The sequence below is a fragment of the Panthera leo genome, chromosome B3 (assembly GCF_018350215.1).
Source record: "Panthera leo isolate Ple1 chromosome B3, P.leo_Ple1_pat1.1, whole genome shotgun sequence".
Classification (NCBI taxonomy): domain Eukaryota; kingdom Metazoa; phylum Chordata; class Mammalia; order Carnivora; family Felidae; genus Panthera; species Panthera leo.
Genome location: NC_056684.1, coordinates 76,871,675 through 76,893,018, shown reverse-complemented (window position 1 = coordinate 76,893,018; position 21,344 = coordinate 76,871,675). Strand labels below are relative to the sequence as shown.

The 21,344-nt window shown below is 35.9% G+C and overlaps 1 long non-coding RNA gene across 1 annotated transcript in view; it reads right to left on the bottom strand.

Moving 5' to 3' along the window:
- LOC122222413 overlaps positions 1-21,344 on the bottom strand; it is a 71,737-nt gene that overhangs the window by 41,827 nt on the left and 8,566 nt on the right. The window contains exon 2 of the long non-coding RNA XR_006203741.1: positions 17,512-17,622. This is a non-coding gene — a long non-coding RNA (uncharacterized LOC122222413). The remainder of the gene's footprint in view (positions 1-17,511; positions 17,623-21,344) is intronic.

The following is a 21,344-nucleotide window of genomic DNA, read 5'->3' as shown; positions in this document are numbered from 1 at the left end:
CCTGATTCACACTTATACCCAAAACAAAAGTCCTTTGAGAAATCTGTCTCCTGATGCTTAAGTTTTCTCCTAATCATCATATAAATTACCTCTTTCCAAGTGCTTCTAGAAATATTAATATTACATCTAATATGAAGTACATGAAATACATCCAAGAAATAAGCTGCATTTACCCAGTATAAGGGATGATGCCAAATTTGACAGAGGGTTGGCACTTAACACATATCATTAGTAATTAAAGTTTGAAAACATGTTTAGCCTTTATTGCTTTAACACTTTTGAATAAACACAGAACTGAATCATACGATGCAGAAAAAAATTTCCTTATGCCTTATACATCCTCTGCCTTTTAACTGACAATTGGCCCATCCATCTAATCTTTTTGTGATAAGGCTTCTTTGAAGGAAATTCTGAGTTCTTTCCTGAGTTTTTTTTTTTTTTTTTTCCCGCTTTGCTCATCATTTCATGTATACAGTAGACCTAATAATTTTAAGTATTTAGAGTATTCATCTAATTGCTTTAATGAAAACACTTGCTGATCATCCTACAGTAGGCAAGAGCAAAGACAGCTGCACATATAGTTCTATAAAGCTCTTACTTCATTATTTTTTTAACTGCAAAACTTTTAAATTATAGTTAACACACAATGTTACATTAGTTTCAGGTGTACAACATAGTAATTTGACAAGTCTATATGTTAATCTATGCTCAGCACAAGAGTAGCTACCATCTGTCACCATACGATACTATTACAATGCCACTGACTGTATTCCCTATGCTGTACCTTTTATCCTCCAGATTCATTCTTGCCATAACTGGAAACCTGGATCTATCACTCTCCTATATTCTTTATAATTATGTTTTCTCTAAAATTTCTTTATATTGGCTACCTACCAGAAATTAATATAAGGCTACCCCAGATCATTTTTTAAGTTTATTTTAAGAGAGAGAGAGAGGGAGGGAGGGAGGGAGAGAGAGAGAGAGAGAAAGAATATGTAGGCATGCAAGAGAGCGAGAGAGGGGCAGAGAGAGAGGGAAAGAGAGAATCCCAAGCAGGCTCTTTGCTTTCAGCCCCCCCCCCCCCTAGCCCGACACAAGGCCCCACCCCACGAGCTGTTAGATCATGACCAGAGTGGAAATCAAGAGCCAGATGTTTAAATGACTGAGCCACCCAGGCACCCTCAGATAATTTTTAAAGTAGCACACTTTCATTTTTCACCACAAAGTAAAAGACAGCTAGAAATGAGGATTTTTAGTGTGTGTGTGTGTGTGTGTGTGTGTGTGTGTGTGTGTGTGTGTGTGAGTGTATGTAAAACCTTTTGAAAAACTCCTGAAAAAGCCGGGAAATCAATATTCACTATTACCAGAAACATAAGCTAATGCTATGCAAATCCTTAGGTAAAATACTAATGTGTAATCTGCATTAATATCACTTTAAAAATAGCATTACACATATTGTGAATAACAGACGTGATTTTTCATTCACCTTTATACTAGAAAAGTATTTAATTTTATATATATTAAATAGAATAGGTCACTCCTTTCTTTTCCCTATTGGACTACTGAGTACTTTGGGGAAAAAAGAAATAAAAATTCTTCTTTCATATGTTTATTAATAATATCAAGTGATTGCTTAGGTTCAATAGTGAAAATATTTCATTTATTGGTTAATTTGAATATAGTTCTTGAGCACTTTTTGATGTTAGATTCTAGGTTACACAATAAATATAAATGTAATGCTAAAACAACTCTTCAATACTTGCTATACCAATTAGAATGATATCAAGGTACAGAAATTCTAAATAAAATAGCTTAAATAATGAGAGTATATATTATCTCAAGAAAAAAGAAATCCAGATGTCAGGAATATTACAACATTGGTTAATTTATACTCAGTGTCAGGATCAAGGGTCCCAGTTTCTTTTGTTTATAAAAAAGAGTGTGTATACCTGTTTTCTGTATTATCACGATGGCTACTGCAATTCCATACAGAGCCAACAACTTCCAATGAATAAGGAAGGGGTGTTTCTTCTTGACAACTTTTACACCAGTGGAAACTCCCAACTTTATCAAATTTCAACTATTTTATCATTGGCCAGTATTGACCCCGTTTCCTTTCTCAAGCTAATTATTGGCAGAGAAAATTGAGTTATGAATGGCTTAACATCATAATTTATCTGCTTCTTGGGCTCCAGATAGTATGACGTTTTATTAAAATATGGACTAGTAACAGAGATTTTTTGCATGAAGAGAATTAAGTTTGTAAACAATGGGCCTCAGTATACTGTCTTATAAGCAGAACTTTCTCAGGCACACTCAGGCTATTTTTTGAAACATGGTTTTCTATTTCTTCAACTTCTCCCAACTCCAACAATGAACTCCTGCCTTTAAGAGTCAGTTGTAGGTTAAAAATTAAAGACAAAATCTAACTATGTCTTACATTTAAAAAAAACACCAAAATAAATCATGAGAAAATTATGCGCTATTTTGTTCTGAATGTACCAATAATTGTTTACTATTACAGAAAATTTCTTCACCAATGGTAATTTTACTAGTGATATTTGAGTCACCCACACAATACCCTCGAATTAGTTTAGATCTGTGGCAGACACAGACAGAGCATCTCTACTTTGTTATGCCTTCCAGCACAGTTGTGTCTGAGTATTTATGTATTGAAATACATAATTATGTATTGAAATATCATAATTTTATTGTAAATTGATTTTTCATTTCTTTTTGAAAAATGAGCTATCCATTATGAACTGCTAGCTTTCCGTTCCACCAGGACATAAAATGGGAAGTGTATAGAAACAATCCATTATTTGAAAATACAGCATAAGTGAAATTAGACTTCAATAGGTCCAGAAGACATGGCAAGTTCACACAGCTCAGACACTACTGTGTTGCCACTTTTCTTCTTTCTTACACCAATGGCCTCATGGAGGGTTCCCTATGACAAGTCTATGGAGTGAAAAAAAAAAAACCAGGCCTTATTCACAGATGGTTGTATATAATATGTTACCACCATACACTTTCTGTATGAGTAGGAAGGATAGTGGTAAAGAGATCCTACAAGCAGACAAAATATGAGATGGTATTCCTGATTGTCCACACTCAGTGTTAAGGATAATTAAATAAAAGTGTATATATACTGATTTATGGTAGTGTTTAACATTTTGTTTTTAAAATTAGTCAGGAAAATGAAGAGAATGTTTGCAAGACTGAGATTAGAAAGCCTAGAGTAGGGGTATGATGGTATCCTGCTCAAAATGAGTACAGTTTGTGAAAATATTTGTTTCTCATGTGAATATTCATCAAAGGGCATCCACTGAAGACGAAACTTTCCATAATCAGGTGGATGAGATAAAACAATCCATACAGGACAGACAACCACTTTATCAGGCACTACCTTTCTTATTTAATGAACTCAAGTATAAAATCTCAGGGCTGCAATAATAGAGTTTACGAACAAGCTTAATACCTTAGAATTGTCCTCATTATACTCTGTTTTAAGCAGACATCAATGCTGAGCTCCACACATGGCACCAACAGTAGGAAATCTTCCACCCACCTGATGGCAGGTTGAAATTAAATCCTTTCTATTATGAATAGCATCATAATCTGTTCTCACTGAAAAAGAATCTTAACTAGCTAGGCATTTGTAATGGTAACCCAAAACAGCCAAAAATAACTTATCAAAGTTGCAGTTGTGGGTAGCTGTGACTTAGTTCCCCCTGAGACTTTCCAAAGAGTATATGTAATGTCTCTTAATACTATCCATCTGAGGATCAATTGTAAGAAGTACTTATCCAAAGGTTCTCATCTATTTGAGGGCTGCTCCTGGAAATGTTTTACTTTTCCAAAATGAGATAAAAATGAATATTTAGATTTTCATGTCATCAGAGAAGCCCTGGGATAGAAACTAAACAATGTGCTTACACAGTTCTGATTTCCCTCACACATATTTCCTTCATCCTTGGCCAGAATTTTAGATAGCCAACATTTTCTGAGCGGAAAGTTCATACCTTTATTCCTAAGGGGTATGAACCCTTACTGTCATCCTGTGGTATATGAAATTGCCCATTCACTGTTATCATTTGACAAGAAAGAAAAAAAATATACCAGCAAATCCTCTGAGTTCCATATATATATATATTTCAGTTTGAGAAATTACCGGCATACATCACTACATAAGTTTAAAGCCTGGGTAGCTCAGTCGGTTAAGCATCTGACTCTTGATTTCGACTCAGGTGATGATCTCACAGGTTCAAGAGTTCCAGCCCCACATCAGGCTCTGTGTTCACAGCTTGGAGCCTACTTGGGATTCTCTCTCTTTCCCTCTCTTTCTGCCCCTCCCCTACTTGCACTGTCTCTGTCTCTCTCAAAATAAATAAACTTTTTAAAAAATGTTAAAAAAAAAATAAAGAGGACAGCACAATGGCTTTATTTGCATATATTGTGAAATAATTATAATAGGTTTGGCTAACATCCATTTTCTCAAACAGATTAAGAGAAAACAATAAAACACACAAAAAAAATTTCTTTATGATGAGAACTCTCAGGGTTTAAGCTCTTAACAATTTTCCTATATATCACACAGCTATAGTCATCATGTTGTACATCACATCCCTAGTACTTATTTATCTCATAACTGGATGTTTGTACCTTTTGACCACTTTCTCCAATCCCACCTCTCTCACCATGTGCCTCTGGTAACCACAAGTCTTATCTCTCTTTTGGAGAGGTTTTTTTTTTTTTTTTTTTTTTTTTTTTTTTTTAATTCCAAATATACATTAGACCATACAGTGTTCATCTTTCTCCATCTGACTTGTTTCACTTGGCATAACACCTTCAAGGTCTGTCCGTGTTGTCACAAATGGTATGACTTTCTCATTTTTAATGGCTGAATAATATTCCATTGTAAATATATACTACAACTTCTTTTTCCATTCATCCACTGATGGACACTTAGGTTAGCCATGTCTTGGCTATTATAAATACTGTTATAAACACGAGGGTGCAGATATATTTTCCAGTTAATGTTTATATTACCTTTGGATATATTCCACAAAGTGGAATTACTGGATTGTATGGTAGTTTTAATTTTAACTTTTTAACTTTTTTAAAAAAATGTTTATTTATTTTTGAGAGGGAGAGAGACAGAGTGCAAGCAGGGGAGGGGTAGAGAGAGAGAGGGAGACACAGAATCTGAAACAGGCTCCAGGCTCTGAGCTGTCAGCACAGAGCCCGCCACAGGGCTCAAACACAGGATCAGCAAGATCATGACCTGAGCCAAAGTCAGACGCTTAACCAACTGAGTCACCCAGGTGCCCCATTCATTTTAACTTTTTGGGTTAAAAAGTTAATTTTTAACTTTTTAATTTTAAATTTTGTCCATACTGTTTTGAATAGTGGGTGTACCAACTTACAATCCCACTAACAGTGAACAAGGGTTCTCTTTTTTCCACATCCACGGCAGTCCTTGTTATCTTTTATTCTTTTTCATGATGGCCATTCTAACAGGTCTTAGGTCCTTATCTCATTGTGGTTTTAATTTGCATTTCACTAATGACTAGTGATGTTGAATATTTTTTCATGTCCCTGTAGCCTTTTGTGTATCTTCTTTGGAGAAATGTCTATTCTGGTCCTTTGTCCATTATTTGTTTTTTGTTTGTTTGTTTGTTTGTTTTGTTTCTGCTATTGAGCTGTATGAGCTCTTTATATGTTTTGGATATTAACCCATTATCAGATATATAGATTACAAATGTTTTTTCCCTTTCCATAGTTTTTTTTTTTAGTTTATTTACTTATTTTGAGTGAGAGAGAGAGCACATGCACACAACCACATGAGGGGCAGAGAGAGAGGGAGACAGAGAATCCCAAGCTCCATGCTAACAGTGCAGAGCCTGAGATGGGGCTCAATCTCATGACCATGAGATCATAACCTGAACCAAAATCAGGAGTCAGATGCCTAACTGACTGAACCACCCAGGTGCCCCTCCCATTCCATAGGTTAGCTTTTTATATTGTTGGTGGCTTATTTTGCTCTCCAGAAGCTTTTCAGTTGGATGTAATCTCATGTTTATTTTTTATTTTGTTGCTTATGCTTTAGGTGTTGTATCCAAAACCTCATTACCAAGACTCATGTCAAGGAGCTTCATTCCTATGTTTTCTTTTAGGAGTTTCATGATTTCAGGCCTTACATTTAAGTCTTTACTCCATTTTGAGATAATTTTTGGAGTGTAAGATATGTGTCCATCTTCATTTTTTTACACATAAATATCCAATTATGCCAGCACCATTTATTGAAAAGACTACCTTTTCTCCACTGAGTATCCTTGTTTATATGCTTGACCTTATATGCTTGAGTTTATTTCTGGGCTCTTGATACTGTCCCATTGTTCTATGTGGCTGTTTTTATGCCAGGCTCATACTATTTTGATGACTATAGCTTTACCGTATAGATCAAAATCCAGAAGTGTGATGCTGCCTGCTTTGTTATTTCTCAGGATTTCTTTGGCTATTTGGGGTCTTTTGTGGTTCCACATGCACTTTAGGAATGTTTTTTTCCTACTTTTGGTAGCATTGACATTTTAACAATATTAATTTTTCCAGCTCATTAACATAGAATATCTTTCTATCTATTTTTGTCTTCTTCAATTTTTTTTCATCAATGTCTTGTAGTTTTCAGAGTAGAAATCTTTCACCTCCGTAGTTAAATTTATTCCTAAGTATTTTATTGTGTTTGATTCTATTGCAGATGAGATTGATTTTATTTCTTTTTCAGAAAATTAGTTGTTAGTGCATAGAAATGCTACTGATGTTTGCATGTTAATTTGGCATCCTGCAAATACTGAATTCATTGATTATATTTAACAGTTTTTTGGTTGAGTCTTTAGAATTTTCTATATATAAAATTATGTCATCTGCAAATAGAGACAATTTTATTTCTTCCTTTCCAATTCCACTATCTTTTGTTTCTTTTTCTTGCCTGATTGCTTTAGCTAGGCTTCTAAACTATGTTGAATAGGAGTGGTAAGAGTGAGTACACTCTTGTCCGGACATAATTCTGTATGTTTCAATCTTGAAACAGGACCCTAGTTGACTTCTTGTCCACCAAAATGAAGAACGCATACATGTAACCTGATCAAACTGTTTTATCCAGGATCTCTAATCGGTCAAAACTTAAAGTTAAAAGGATAGAAAACCTGAATAACATAAGTGGGTTATTGGGAGTGATGGTGAAGGGAATTAATCCCAATGTCATTTGATTTATAGACTGTTGATTCTAGAAAGTGGAGACAGAGCACTATGTATTTGCCATTAATTGAATGTATCCACTAAAAACTTTAATATAGTGTTCCAATAGATGTTCTCAGGTTGGCTCATCCACTGAGCCTTTAATAGGCTATTAAATTATTATATTACACTGGCTGCTCCTGGATGATTCTTCATAGAGTAAACTTTGTTCATTTTATGACCAAGTGCCCATTATTCCATGTCTCTTGCAGTAAAATAATCCCTTTTCGCTTTGGCAATATTATATAGGAATCCTAGGTCAGCAAATCTGGCATTCTCTAAGTCCTCAGAAGGTGGTGCTGGTAGCAATTTTATGGGCTGGGAAAATAACCCATTTTCAGAATTGGTATACAGTCCATTAAGTCTGAATCATGACCCTCTCCAGGGTGGAAAGAGACTCATGCAATTAATTTTCCACTAAGTAGCCACCTGGTCATCCCTAAACAATGGTGTGCTATTGACAGGAGAAAGGGTTATGTTCTCATCTATTAGTTCTCATCTATTTCACCAAGGACAGTATGTGGATCAGTTTTACTAAGAAGGGGCATAGGCCACTGGGTCCATGTATAACCTCCATCCCTGCCACCAATGACACTCTCTTCATGGGGTCATTGGGCACGCACTAAAGTGGCTAAGAAGACAGCCTATCTTATGTCCAACTGACAAGTCATTCTTTCCATCTGATATTTGAGTATTTCCTCTGGGGTGGGTATCTTTCTGATGAGAATTAGAAAAGATAAAAAAAATCTAAAACTGTTGGCCCAATCCCATTAGTTTTCCTAAATGCCTTATAGTGGTTGCCGTGTGTGCTTCTCAGGTACCCTTTGGGAACTAACACTCATTGTCCAGCTGCTGAACATTTCTATAGCCAAAATCTCACAGCTGAATGACTTTCCAAAAATTTCTCTCAGTGAAAGTATGCAACCTTGCCCTAGGCCATAGTCCCTCCTGGAGTCCGTATCCAGTGACTAGCTAAAGCAGAGCTATAAACTTTGCTGAAAGTTGGGAAAACTCTAGATACCCCCCTGAACTAGCTAAGACCTCTGTTGAGACAGAATCACAATTCATTTTCTCTTCCATTCAATCTTACCTCCTTTACTCCCTCACATATGCCCCCAAGGGTATTTACTCAATTAATTTACTGAATGAAAACCTTAATCTCAATCTCTGAAAGGCAACATAAAACAAATGGTACCAGAAGTAGCCTGAAAAAAACCTGGGATTTTGGTGCTGTATGACCAGCTAGCAAGTAAGACTCCATCGCTGGGAATAGATATAACATAGAGAGCCAACAAAATATAGTATCCATGCAATTTTTAAAATTCTCATTGATGGTGACTTGATAAGGAATACCAGGGAAGGAAAGATACTGGTGGGGGCAAAAAACAGGCATTTAAGAAAATGGGTAAGTAACACAGTATTTATGGAATTGACTGGCTTTCTCTAGGTTCTAGTGCATTAAAGAAAGTGGATGAAAGGCCGAAGATGATTATTTATCAATTAAAGTCTTAGTGTGAAAACTAAAGAACTTTCTTAGCAACATGTGGAGACTCTCAACTTTAGCAGCCAGAGGGCATGAGAAGATAAAGATTTGAACCAGGAATTATCTATAAACTTATTTATAAGAAGAGCTACAAGAGAGTGTGAATTACCAACCTCATTTAGTATGTTTTAACAAATTCCGGTCATTGATTGGAAGAGAGAGGGACATTAAGGAATGAATTGGAAGTTATTTACATTGATCTTTCATAAATTCTGAATCTTCCAATTCGTCTGAACTGTGTGGTGCTCAGAAATGGTATATTTCTCCATGTTAAAGGTGAGTGTACCTTCTTGCTTGAAGACAAAATAGAGGCCTCTGATTTTCACGAAAGCATGTCTCTTCCACAGGGTTTACCCTCACTACTCTTATTGATCACCAGGCCTGTAAGTACAAGGAAGCTACAACAGAGCATGACAGGGAAGTGTTGGACCTACTGAGAGAGCAAAGGAAGTATAGCTGAAATAATATTTAAGATGTAGCCATCAAATACTGGCAGGATCCTAGGGAATGTACATGGTCTGAGCAAGCAAGGAAAGAATTTTTAGTTGCATAATGGGGAATTTATAGATATGAGACACTCTCGTGATACAAGTTTTATCGTCTTAGCAAGACATCCTCCAGAATATAGTATTAATATTCTGTTCTTGGAAATGGGAAAGCTCTTGATTGTTGGATAAAGTGATGGCTAAGAGTAAATAGAAATGCCAAATTTTCCATAAAAGACAGTGAAAGAAGAGATTAAAATTCTCAGAGAAATGGACATACTTTAATAAATATGCTACCTGAGGCAAAAAACCTCATCAGCTGTCTAAGGTGTAAGGTGGCTCAAAAGACACTTTCCTTTTTAAATTGAAGACGACACAAAAAATGGCAAAATATCCCATTCTCCTGGATTGGAAGAACAAATATTGTTAAAATGTTGATATTACCCAAAGCAATCTACATATTCAATGCAATCCCTATCAAAATAACACCAGCATTCTTCACAGAGCTAGAACAAACAATCCTAAAATTTGTATGGAACCAAAAAAGACCTCAAATAGCCAAAGCAATCCTGAAAAGGAAAACCAAAGCTGGAGGCATCACAATCCTGGACTTCAAGATGTACTACAAAGCTATAATCATCAAGACAGTATGGTACTGGCACAAAAACAGACACGTAAGCCAAGGGAACGGATTAGAGAACCCGGAAATGGACCCACAAATGTATGGCCAACTCATCTTTGACAAAGCAGGAAAGAATATACAATGGAATAAAGACAGGCTCTTTAGCAAATGGTGCTGGGAAAACTGGACAGTGACATGGAGAAAAATGAACCTGGACCACTTTCTTACACCATACACAAAAATAAACTCAAAACGGATGAAAGACCTAAATGTAAGACAGGAAGCCATCAAAAGCCTACAGGAGAAAACAGGCAAAAAACCTCTTTGTCCTTGGCCACAATAACTTCTTACTCAACACATCTCCAGAGGCAAGGGAAACAAAAGCAAAAATGAACTACTGGCACCTCATCAAAATAAAAAGCTTCTGCACAGTGAAGGAAACCATCAGCAAAACTAAAAGGCAACCAACAGAATGGGAGAAGATATTTGCAAATGACATATCAGATAAAGGGTTAGTATCCAAAATCTATAAAGAACTTATCAAACTCAATACCAAAAAAAACAAATATCCAGTGAAGACATGGGCAAAAGACATGAATAGACAATTTTCCATAGAAGACATCGAGATGGCTAACAGACACATGAGAAAATGCTCAACATCACTCATCATCAGGGAAATACAAAACAAAACCACAGTGAGGTACCACCTTACTCCAGTCAGAATGGCTAACATTAACAACTCAGGCAACGACAGATGTTGGTGAGGATGTGGAGAAAGAGGATCTTTTTTGCACTGCTGGTGGGAATGCAAACTGGTGCAGCCACTCTGGAAAACAGTATGGAGTTTCCTCCAAAAATTAAAAATAGAACTACCCTATGACCCAGCAATTGCACTACTAGGTATTTATCCAAGGGATACAGATATGCTGTTTCAAAGGGGCACATGCACCCCCTATGGTTATAGCAGGGCTATCAACAATAGCCAGAGTATGGATAGAGCCCAAATGTCCATTGATGGATGAATGGATAAAAAAGATGTGGTATACATATACAATGGAGTATTACTCAGCAATCAACAAGAATGAAATCTTGCCATTTGCAACTACGTTGATAGAACTAGAGGGTATTATGCTAAGCGAAATTAGTCAGAGAAAGACAAATATCATATGACTTCACTCATATGAGGACTTTAAGACACAAAACAGATGAACATAAGGGAAGGGAAGCAAAAATAATATAAAAAACAGGGAGAGGGACAAAACATAAGAGACTCTTAAACATAGAAAACAAACAGATGGTTGCTGGAAGAATTGTGGGAAGGGGCATGGGCTAAATGGGTAAGGAGCATTAGGGAATCTACTCCTGAATCACTGTTGCACTATATGCTAACTAACTTGGATGTAACTAAAAAATACATTTAAAAAAAAGACACTTTCCTTTTTAACCAAAGCAATAATGAATGTTCTAGGGAAAGGGGCACCACCATCACTGAAAAGCTCAGTGGTAACTCATGGGTGTAGGACATAATAAGAAATGCTGTTTCAGAACAGGGATCCCTGAGAGCTGCGTGATTGATAGGATCCCTAAGTAATAGAGGCCAGATGGCAGTGCTTAAATTAGTGTGAAAGTTGAAGTAGCAGCCAACAGAACATGACCTTTCTAGAATGAAGGAAATGGTTAATAGATCACTGTGTCCCTGAGCAGAAAAAATGAGCTGCCAATAAACTGCTCAATCTAAATATTCAAAAAAATTAAATATACACTGCCAAAATACTGAAGGCAGTTGCCCCTATAAAAAACAGACTTTTGTGAAAAAACTGGTGGTTGTCAGAAGACAGTTGGGTGGGAAAATGGGTGAAATAGATAAAGAGGATTATGAAGTACAAAATAAATAAACTTAAAAATTTTCCAATTACAGGTATGAAAAGTACAGCATAGGAAATGCAGTCAACAAGATTGTAATAATGTTGTTTGGTGACAGATGATGACTACCCTTATCATAGTGAACACTGAGTAATGTACAGAAGAATTGTTGAATCATTATGTTGTACATCTGAAACTAACATAAAACTTTATGTTAATTATATTTCAATAAAAAAAATCTCCCTCAAAATAAAAATTATACATGTCTAAAATTAGAAGAATGATTAAATAAGTTTTGAAGCTACTAAATAAACAAAAACAAGAAACAAAATAACAACAACAAAAATACTCTCTTGCCCAATTCTTTGACTTGAGCCAGTTTCAACCTTGAAACTCATGGACACAGGAAGATGGAGTCCTAAGAGGAAGGTCTCTGTAACACCAGAGCAGGTGAATAGAATAGTGACTTTCCCATTATTTCCTCCAAAGGGACCTACAGCCACTTACTCAGATACAGTAGAAAAATTGAATACCCAACATTGTAAAGATAACTGAACACAGGGTCACAATATAGGGTCATATTGATTCACTATACAATGAGGGCATCATGTTAATCAAACCAGATGAAGAAGAAATGCTAAGTACACTGATGGCCTTGGTGAGACACATGAACTTGTGAGGGTAGCAGAAAAGAATTACATTAATTCTGGAGTCCACTATATGAGTACAGTTTTTAGGTGTCTAGTGGTCTGGGACCTGCTGATACAATGCCTGCAAAGTAAAGAATAGATTATCAACATTCGTGCATTCTACCACTTAGAAGGAAGCTTCTGCTTCTAGATGAAGCATATTATATACAACTCAAAAGCTAAATGTGAAGACTTCTGGGATTTCCTTCAAGCTTTGGCTTTTCCAATAGAGCCAGATATTCCAGTGAGAGCCATTTAGTGACTATTTCTTCAATACCTCAATTGCAACCTCCTGGGCTTACACTTCTCCATCTCTTCCCATATCCACGTGGGTTGTAATTGCTATATTAAACCCTTAATTACCATAATACTTAAAGTGTCATGATACGATACGGAATAAAAGATAATGAAATCTAAGTCAGACTCAAAATTCCAAATAAAGCTAAAGCAGAGCTAAGCTATGTGTATTAGAAACGAATACTTTATTACAGGAGAAAATCTTCATGACTTTGGAGTAGCTAAAGATTTCTTAAACAGGGCACTGAAAACAATAACTGTAAGGTAAAATTTTAATTGGACTTCATTAAAATTATCAAAAGATAACTCCACAAATTAGGAGAAGATATTTTTCGATACCTGCATCCCACAAGAGACTTACATACATTTATTGGAAAAAGTCAGACAACCCAAATAAAGGGGGGGGAGGAAAATGACTTAGGCAATTCTCAAAAGAGGGTATTTCAAATCACATATAGACTTACAAAAATGTAAATTATAAACAAAATTCCACACTACTGCAAACCCACTAAATGGCTAATGTTTTTAAACAAAACCAAGCGTTTTTGAGATGTAGGGCAAACGGAACTCTCATGGACTGCTGGTGGGGGTATGAGGTGATAAAACCATTTTGGAAAATTGTTTGGCATTATCCACTAAAAAAGTTGAACATACCTATGCCTTTAGACCATGGAACTCAACTCTGCTTTTTACCTGAGATGACACACTGGATAGAATAGTTATATGACACTCTCAATATCAGAGATCTTACCCAGTATCAAAAGTTACTAATAATTCAAAGGCTAGAGGTAACTGCAAGGTGCAAGCAAAACTTGAACTCCAAAACATCTTAAACATATTCAGTCATTTATTGGTGCCTAAGTCATTTATTGGGCTGGGGTTGTGCCAAGAAAAAAAGGAAGAGCCAGACATGGATGAGTTTTAGAATTACATATGGTGATCTGACAAAAAGCAACATATCTAGGGGCACCTGGTTGGCTCAGTTGGTTAAAGGTCTGATTCTTGATTTTGGTTTGAGTCATGATCTCTCACAGTTAGAGACACTGAGCCCTGAGCCAGGCTCTGTGTTGACAACAGGGAGTCTGCTTGGGATTCTCTCTCTGTCCCTCCTCTCTCTGTCTCTCAAAATAAATAAATAAACTTTAAAAAAAAAGCAACATATCTAGTCCTTTGCAAAACCAGATTAAACCATGTTGGATTAATTTATTATTAATTTGTAATCAGAGAGAGGGAATGATCATAGGGAAAGGGGTCAATTTAACCAACTTAAAGTTTTTGGGTTTTTTTTAATGTTTATTTATTTTTGAGAGAGAAGAGCAGGGAAAAAAGAGGGAGACAGAGAGTCAGAAGCAGGCTCCAGGCTCTGAGCTGTCAGCACAGATCCTGACATGCGACTCAAACCCACAAACCGTGAGATCATGACCTGAGCCAAAGTTGGACGCTTATCCAACTGAGTCACACAGGCGCCCCAAAGTTTTATAATTTTTTAAAAAAATTCTTTCAAAAGTCTTTTTTTTAAAAAGTCGGTTAAATACACTGTATAAATTCAGGATTATGGAACAATTGCAAAAAAGAAATTTGCTTTGGTAGAGCCACTTAAAACATGTTTCTATTGCTTTTATTAGGGATTACAAATGGAGATCAGGGTGCATCATAGTCTCTTTAACTCATAGTCTCTAAGATTTGAAATCTTAAAGTTGCTGGATAACATAAAATATTTTTGATAAGTGAAGACACTAATGAAATAAATTATAAAACCTCATGATTAAATGAAAATAAGCAGAAAAAGGGAAGCCAGAACAGGGAAGGTCAGAGAAAAAAAATTACAAAAGTACACAATTCAATTTGTGTGTAACTGTCTATAACCCAGAAAAAAGAATTGTAGTAGTAGATTTTAATTGCCATTGCTGTTTGTTTTGTTTGCCATTCCTTCTCTCACCCTCAGGCTGAAGGCTGTGCTGTCACAACCAAAATATTTAAAAAGTTCTTACGTATTTAATGATAACAGCAAGAAACACCCCAAAATACAATGTCCTGAATGAACATAAAACAATATGCTTCTAAAGAACAAGGAAAGAACAAGGTTCATGTTGTAGAGAGTAGCTTTCTGCTTCCCTGTATTATCACTCAAAAGCTCAGTCTCAGCAGCATAGAGCATGAACAACCAGATTAGCCATTTGTCATCTTTCAAACTCCTGAATGGATGACCCTTGCAAAGATGGAAAAACAACCTTGGTAAAACAGAGATAAGATGGTTGTTAAGAAGGGAGAGGGAGAATAGTTGTTAGGTTTGTTTGGTTGTTTGTTATTCTCCTTCCTCTGTACTAGAAAGAAGAAAATAATAGGAAATAAATTTATAAAAAAATATGTTTTTATTTTTATTTTTTAAAATATAATTTACTGACAAATTGGCTTCCATGCAACACCCAATGCTCATCCCAACAAGTGCCCTCCTCAATGCCCGTCACCCACCTTCCCCTCTCTCCCAACCCCCATCTTTGTTCTTTGCATTCAATGGTTTGCCTCCCTCCCTCTCTGTAACTTTTTCTTTCCCCTTCCCTTATGGTCCTCTTAATGTTAGGTACAATCATAATGATGGTAATCCTTCAATTCAAAAGGTGAAGGTACAGAAAAATAAGATCAAAATCTATGTAAACAGGAATATGATAAGCTATCAGTGCATTTATTTGCCTAATTGTGATACAGTGGGTAAAAGGTAAACCACTGAAATTGAGTAAAATTACCTTAGAATAAGGATCAGGAAGCCCTTACTCATAGTGGGTAGTAAATTTAAAGAACTATTTGTTTCAAGAAGTGGCAGTGGCAGGAAATTCAACTGGATTCAAAATGATTTTCATCAAATTGATTAAGGATAGAACTATACAAAGTTACTAAGAAAAACCGGGGCATGATTAAACTTTCAGTTCGAGTAAGGAAAACTAATCCATACCACTTAATGACGTAACTTGTTAATTGTTCACAACAGAATAATTGCTTGGAACTGAGATGTCTACTAGAAAGTCACCAGCCACATATGGCTGTTTAAATTTAAATTTAAATCAATCAAAATAAAATAAAATATTCAGTTCTTCATTTGTAACATACACATTTCAAGTTTTTTTTTTTTTTTTTTTTTTTTTTTAATTTTTTTTCCCAACGTTTTTTATTTATTTTTGGGACAGAGAGAGACAGAGCATGAACGGGGGAGGGGCAGAGAGAGAGGGAGACACAGAATTGGAAACAGGCTCCAGGCTCCGAGCCATCAGCCCAGAGCCTGACGCGGGGCTCGAACTCACGGACCGCGAGATCGTGACCTGGCTGAAGTCGGACGCTTAACCGACTGCGCCACCCAGGCGCCCCCACATTTCAAGTTCTTAACAGCTTCATGATGTCGGTAGATGCGATATTGGACAGAACAGTTTATAGACCATTTCCATTACCAGAGGAAGTCCTATTTTGCAGTGCTGGTAAAATGTCCTGTTTCAATACCTCTCATGTTACAATATTGTATTTTACATCTCACTAAAAAGAAATTCTGGTGTTAAATATGATGTTCCAAACCCAATTTCATAGGAAAATAAGTTCTGAGAAATGTGAAAAGAAGTTCCATGAAAAATAAGTGGTAAAAGTTCTACAGTAAAATATCTTGGGAAAATATTTCATGCAGTGGCCCACATTAGTTTCACAGAATATTGTACATTAGTGTATTTGAAATGACACTGAAAAATTCTGGCGTAAATATACAAGCTCAACTTTTCTTACACAAATGTTCAAAAAGACAATTTTTTTTCTTAGACTTCTCCAGTGATTTTAATATCCAAGAAAATACAGAAAAATCTTACGGTATGAATCTTAAACCTATAAATCCATATCTCATTATGTGTAAATTTATTCATATAACTTGTAAAGTTGGTTTTGTTCTCAAGTTATGACTTAATAAGAATGAATGAGTTATATAACTATCAGCTTATGATAATAACGGTACCTTTTTCATTTTACTTTTCACAATTATTCAGTATACAGATGTGGAGTCTTTCTTTTTTTTTTGAGAGAGAGAGAGAGAGAAAATGAGTGGGGGAGGGGCAGAGAGAGAGAGAGAGGGGACAGAGGATCTGAAGCTGGCTCCACACTGACAGCAGCAAGCCGAGCTGAAGGCAAGGCTCCAACTCAAGAACCATAAGATCATGACCTGAGCTGAAGTCAGATGCTCAACCGACTGAGCCCCGAGGTGCCCCTACAGATGGTGAGTCTTATTTTAAAGATTCAGCATTCATTAACTTGCCCAAGAATAATGACAACACGCTATAGAAGGATTTATAGCAAAGTTGGCTTCAGTCTAAACATTGTACCTTTTACATTTAAAAAAAATTTTTTTTAATAGCTCTTCTTCCCCCCAATACCCCAAATTATGCCATAGACCAACAAGCAAAGCAGGTAAATGGACAATTTCTCAAACTGAATCTGCGATGGGTAACTCAGATCCCACCAATGATGGGAAAAAATCCAATTCCACAGTGGTCCCCAAAGAGACTGCTATCATTGCACCAAATTCTGGCACAGGCTAAGCACTATGCTTCCTGATATAAAATATAAGATAACAAAACGTGATCTTTTACTTCAAAAGGACTTAAATCTTGAGAGAAGAAAGCTGAGATAACAAATTTATATGTAATTAATGGCATTCTTGATGTGTGGAAAGAAGTGTAAGCTTACCTTGAGGAGTCAGATATGATGGTACTGATGAGTTTTGACTGAGATAAAAAATATTTCTTGGATTCCTCATCAGACAACTGTTGGAGAGCTTGCAGTCATGAAGAAAGGCATCTGCAAAAGCAAAGTGGCATCAGAAAGCTGGCAAGTTTTGAGCAGAGCAACTACTTTGACCAAAACGTGAGTATAGAGTACCTAGTTGAGATAGTCCTCTATAGGATGACATGAATATCACTTGTCATTATTTGTCATACTGAGCTGAGAGGCCACATAAGCAATTGAAAACAGAAATGGTACAATTTTATTTGTCTGTCAGAAGCATAACTCAGTATAGATTTTAAACTGATCAGAGAGCAAGAAGCAGGGAAATCGGTTACGAGACAATTCCAACAATTCCACTGAGTAATTTTGGATATGGATAATGACAAGTATCTAGACTAAGGTAGAGTCAACAGTAATAGAAAATATTTTTGAAAAATAAAAGATGCTGAGTTTTATGAAGGTGATTGTGGAACGTTCTTATGAAGATATCCAGTAGAAATTTGATTCAGAAGTCTGGTGTTTGAAAGAAAAGTTAACTCTAAAGAAAAAATCTGAAGTCAATAATACTAATTTTCTAATGGCTAGTCAAGGGAGGTAACTTTGACCTCTTATTTCTCTCACTGAAGACTCCACTATTCTATCATTATCAAGACCATCAGTGGGCTTTGAAGATTCCACTTGATATTATACACATATTAGTATCAACCTTTTTATTAGAGTAAGGTCGGGTAAACATGAGTACAAGACTCTAAATATATGTTCTTCCCTGTCATAATATCACGGCTTTAAATCATCCTAATAAGTGATCATTACATAAAACTATCCAACCTAAAAAGCCAGATATTATTAAATTATCAAAAATTTCCAGTCTACACCTCCTAAGGACATTTTTCAAATCTTTACTGTTGTTTATACATCTAAGCAGATAATTGGTGATTAACTGGCCATTTGATCATTTTAAAAATTAGCATATTTTCAATGTTGCTGCCAAAGTCACTAAATTACATAAAGAAAAGTACTCAATTGTAACCAAAGATTTCCACATCCACTTGAAAAAGAGTCACATACTATTTTGTATTATTTTTCATATTATGCTCAATTATATTTTTAAACCAAGTTAGGCATAAAAGGCAGGATGGAAACATTTTGAGAATATAAATTCATTTGAATAAGAACAAAGTTTCTGCTAAGATTATGATATATGTTTTGAACACTGAGCAAAAACTCTAAGGATCAAGCCATGCTGGATATCAAATCAAAACTATAATGAGATATCACCTGTTATCTGTTAGGATGGCTATTATAAAAAAATGTAACAGATGACAAGTGTTGGTGAAGATGTGAAGAAATTGGCACCCTTGTACACTGTTGATAGAAATGTAAAATGGCACAGCTGCTATGAAAAATAGTATGGAGATTCCTCAAAAAATTAAAAATAGAACTACCATATGACCCAGCAATCCCACTTCTGCATACATATTCACAAGAATTGAAATCAGGACCATGAAGTGATATCTGCACTCCCATGTTCACAGCAGCTCTATTTTCAATATCCAAAATATGAATGGGTAAAGAAAATGTGATATATATATACATATACATACAATGGAAAATTATTCAACCTTAAAAAAGAAGACAATTTTTCCATTTGTGACATCGATGAATCCAAAAGACTTTATGTTAAGTGAAATAAGCCAGATACAGAAAGACAAATAGTACATGATCTCACTTATACATGTGGAATCTAAAACAGTCAAACTCATAGGAACAGACAGCAGCATGGTGGTTCCCAACTGCAGGGTTTGCAGAGAATGGGGAGATGCTGGTTAGGAGTACAGTTTCAGTAATTCAAGTCGAGTAGTTCTGAAGATCTAATGTACATTACGGTGAATATAGTTAATAATGCTTTGTTGTGTTTTTGAAATTTGTGAAGAGCGATCCCTATGAAAATAACACCAGCATTCTTGACAGAGCTAGAACAAACAATCCTAAAATTTGTATGGAACCAAAACAGACCTCAAATAGCCAAAGCAATCCTGAAGAAGAAAACCAAAGCTTGAGGCATCACAATCCTGGACTTAAAGATGTATTACAAAGCTATAATCATCAAGACAGTATGGTACTGGCACAAAAACAGACACGTAAGCCAAGGGAACAGATTAGAGAACCTGGAAATGGACCCACAAATGTATGGCCAACTCATCTTTGACAAAGCAGGAAAGAATATACAATGGAATAAAGACAGGCTCTTTAGCAAATGGTGCTGGGAAAACTGGACAGTGACATGGAGAAAAATGAACCTGGACCACTTTCTTACACCATACACAAAAATAAACTCAAAACGGATGAAAGACCTAAATGTAAGACAGGAAGCCATCAAAAGCCTACAGGAGAAAACAGGCAAAAAACCTCTTTGTCCTTGGCCACAATAACTTCTTACTCAACACATCTCCAGAGGCAAGGGAAACAAAAGCAAAAATGAACTACTGGCACCTCATCAAAATAAAAAGCTTCTGCACAGTGAAGGAAACCATCAGCAAAACTAAAAGGCAACCAACAGAATGGGAGAAGATATTTGCAAATGACATATCAGATAAAGGGTTAGTATCCAAAATCTATAAAGAACTTATCAAACTCAATACCAAAAAAACAAATATCCAGTGAAGACATGGGCAAAAGACATGAATAGACAATTTTCCAAAGAAGACATCGAGATGGCTAACAGACACATGAGAAAACGCTCAACATCACTCATCATCAGGGAAATACAAAACAAAACCACAGTGAGGTACCACCTTACTCCAGTCAGAATGGCTAACATTAACAACTCAGGCAATGACAGATGTTGGTGAGGATGTGGAGAAAGAGGATCTTTTTTGCACTGCTGGTGGGAATGCAAACTGGTGCAGCCACTCTGGAAAACAGTATGGAGTTTCCTCCAAAAATTAAAAATAGAACTACCCTATGACCCAGCAATTGCACTACTAGGTATTTATCCAAGGGATACAGATATGCTGTTTCAAAGGGGCACATGCACCCCCTATGGTTATAGCAGGGCTATCAACAATAGCCAGAGTATGGATAGAGCCCAAATGTCCATTGATGGATGAATGGATAAAGAAGATGTGGTATACACACAATGGAGTATTACTCAGCCATCAAAAAGAATGAAATCTTGCCATTTGCAATTACGTGGATAGAACTAGAGGGTATTATGCTAAGCGAAATTAGTCAGAGAAAGACAAATATCATATGACTGCACTCACATGAGGACTTTAAGATACAAAACAGATGAACATAAGGGAAGGGAAGCAAAAATAATATAAAAACAGGGAGGGGGACAAAACATAAGAGACTCTTAAATAAAAAGAACAAACAGAGGGTTACTGGAGGGGTTGTGGGAGAGGGCATGAGCTAAATAGGTAAGGGGCATTAAGGAATCTACTCCTGAAATCATTGTTGCACTATATGCTAACTTGGATATAAATTTAAAAATAAATAATAAAATAAAAGAGAGGTGGTGTTGAGAAAAAAAATTTGCTAAGAGGATAATCTCAAATGTTCTCACCACAAACAAGGAAAGAAAAAGAAAGGGTAAACTATGTGAGGTGATAATTATATTAATTAACTTCATTGTGATGATCATTTCACTATATGTACATATATCAAATCACAATTTCTATCTGCCAATTATACCATTAAAAAGCTGAAAAATGTCAAATGATCAGTCAAGTTTGTAACATTTAAATTTTGAGGACTTTGAAAAATTACATTTGATGCAAATTAATGAAGTG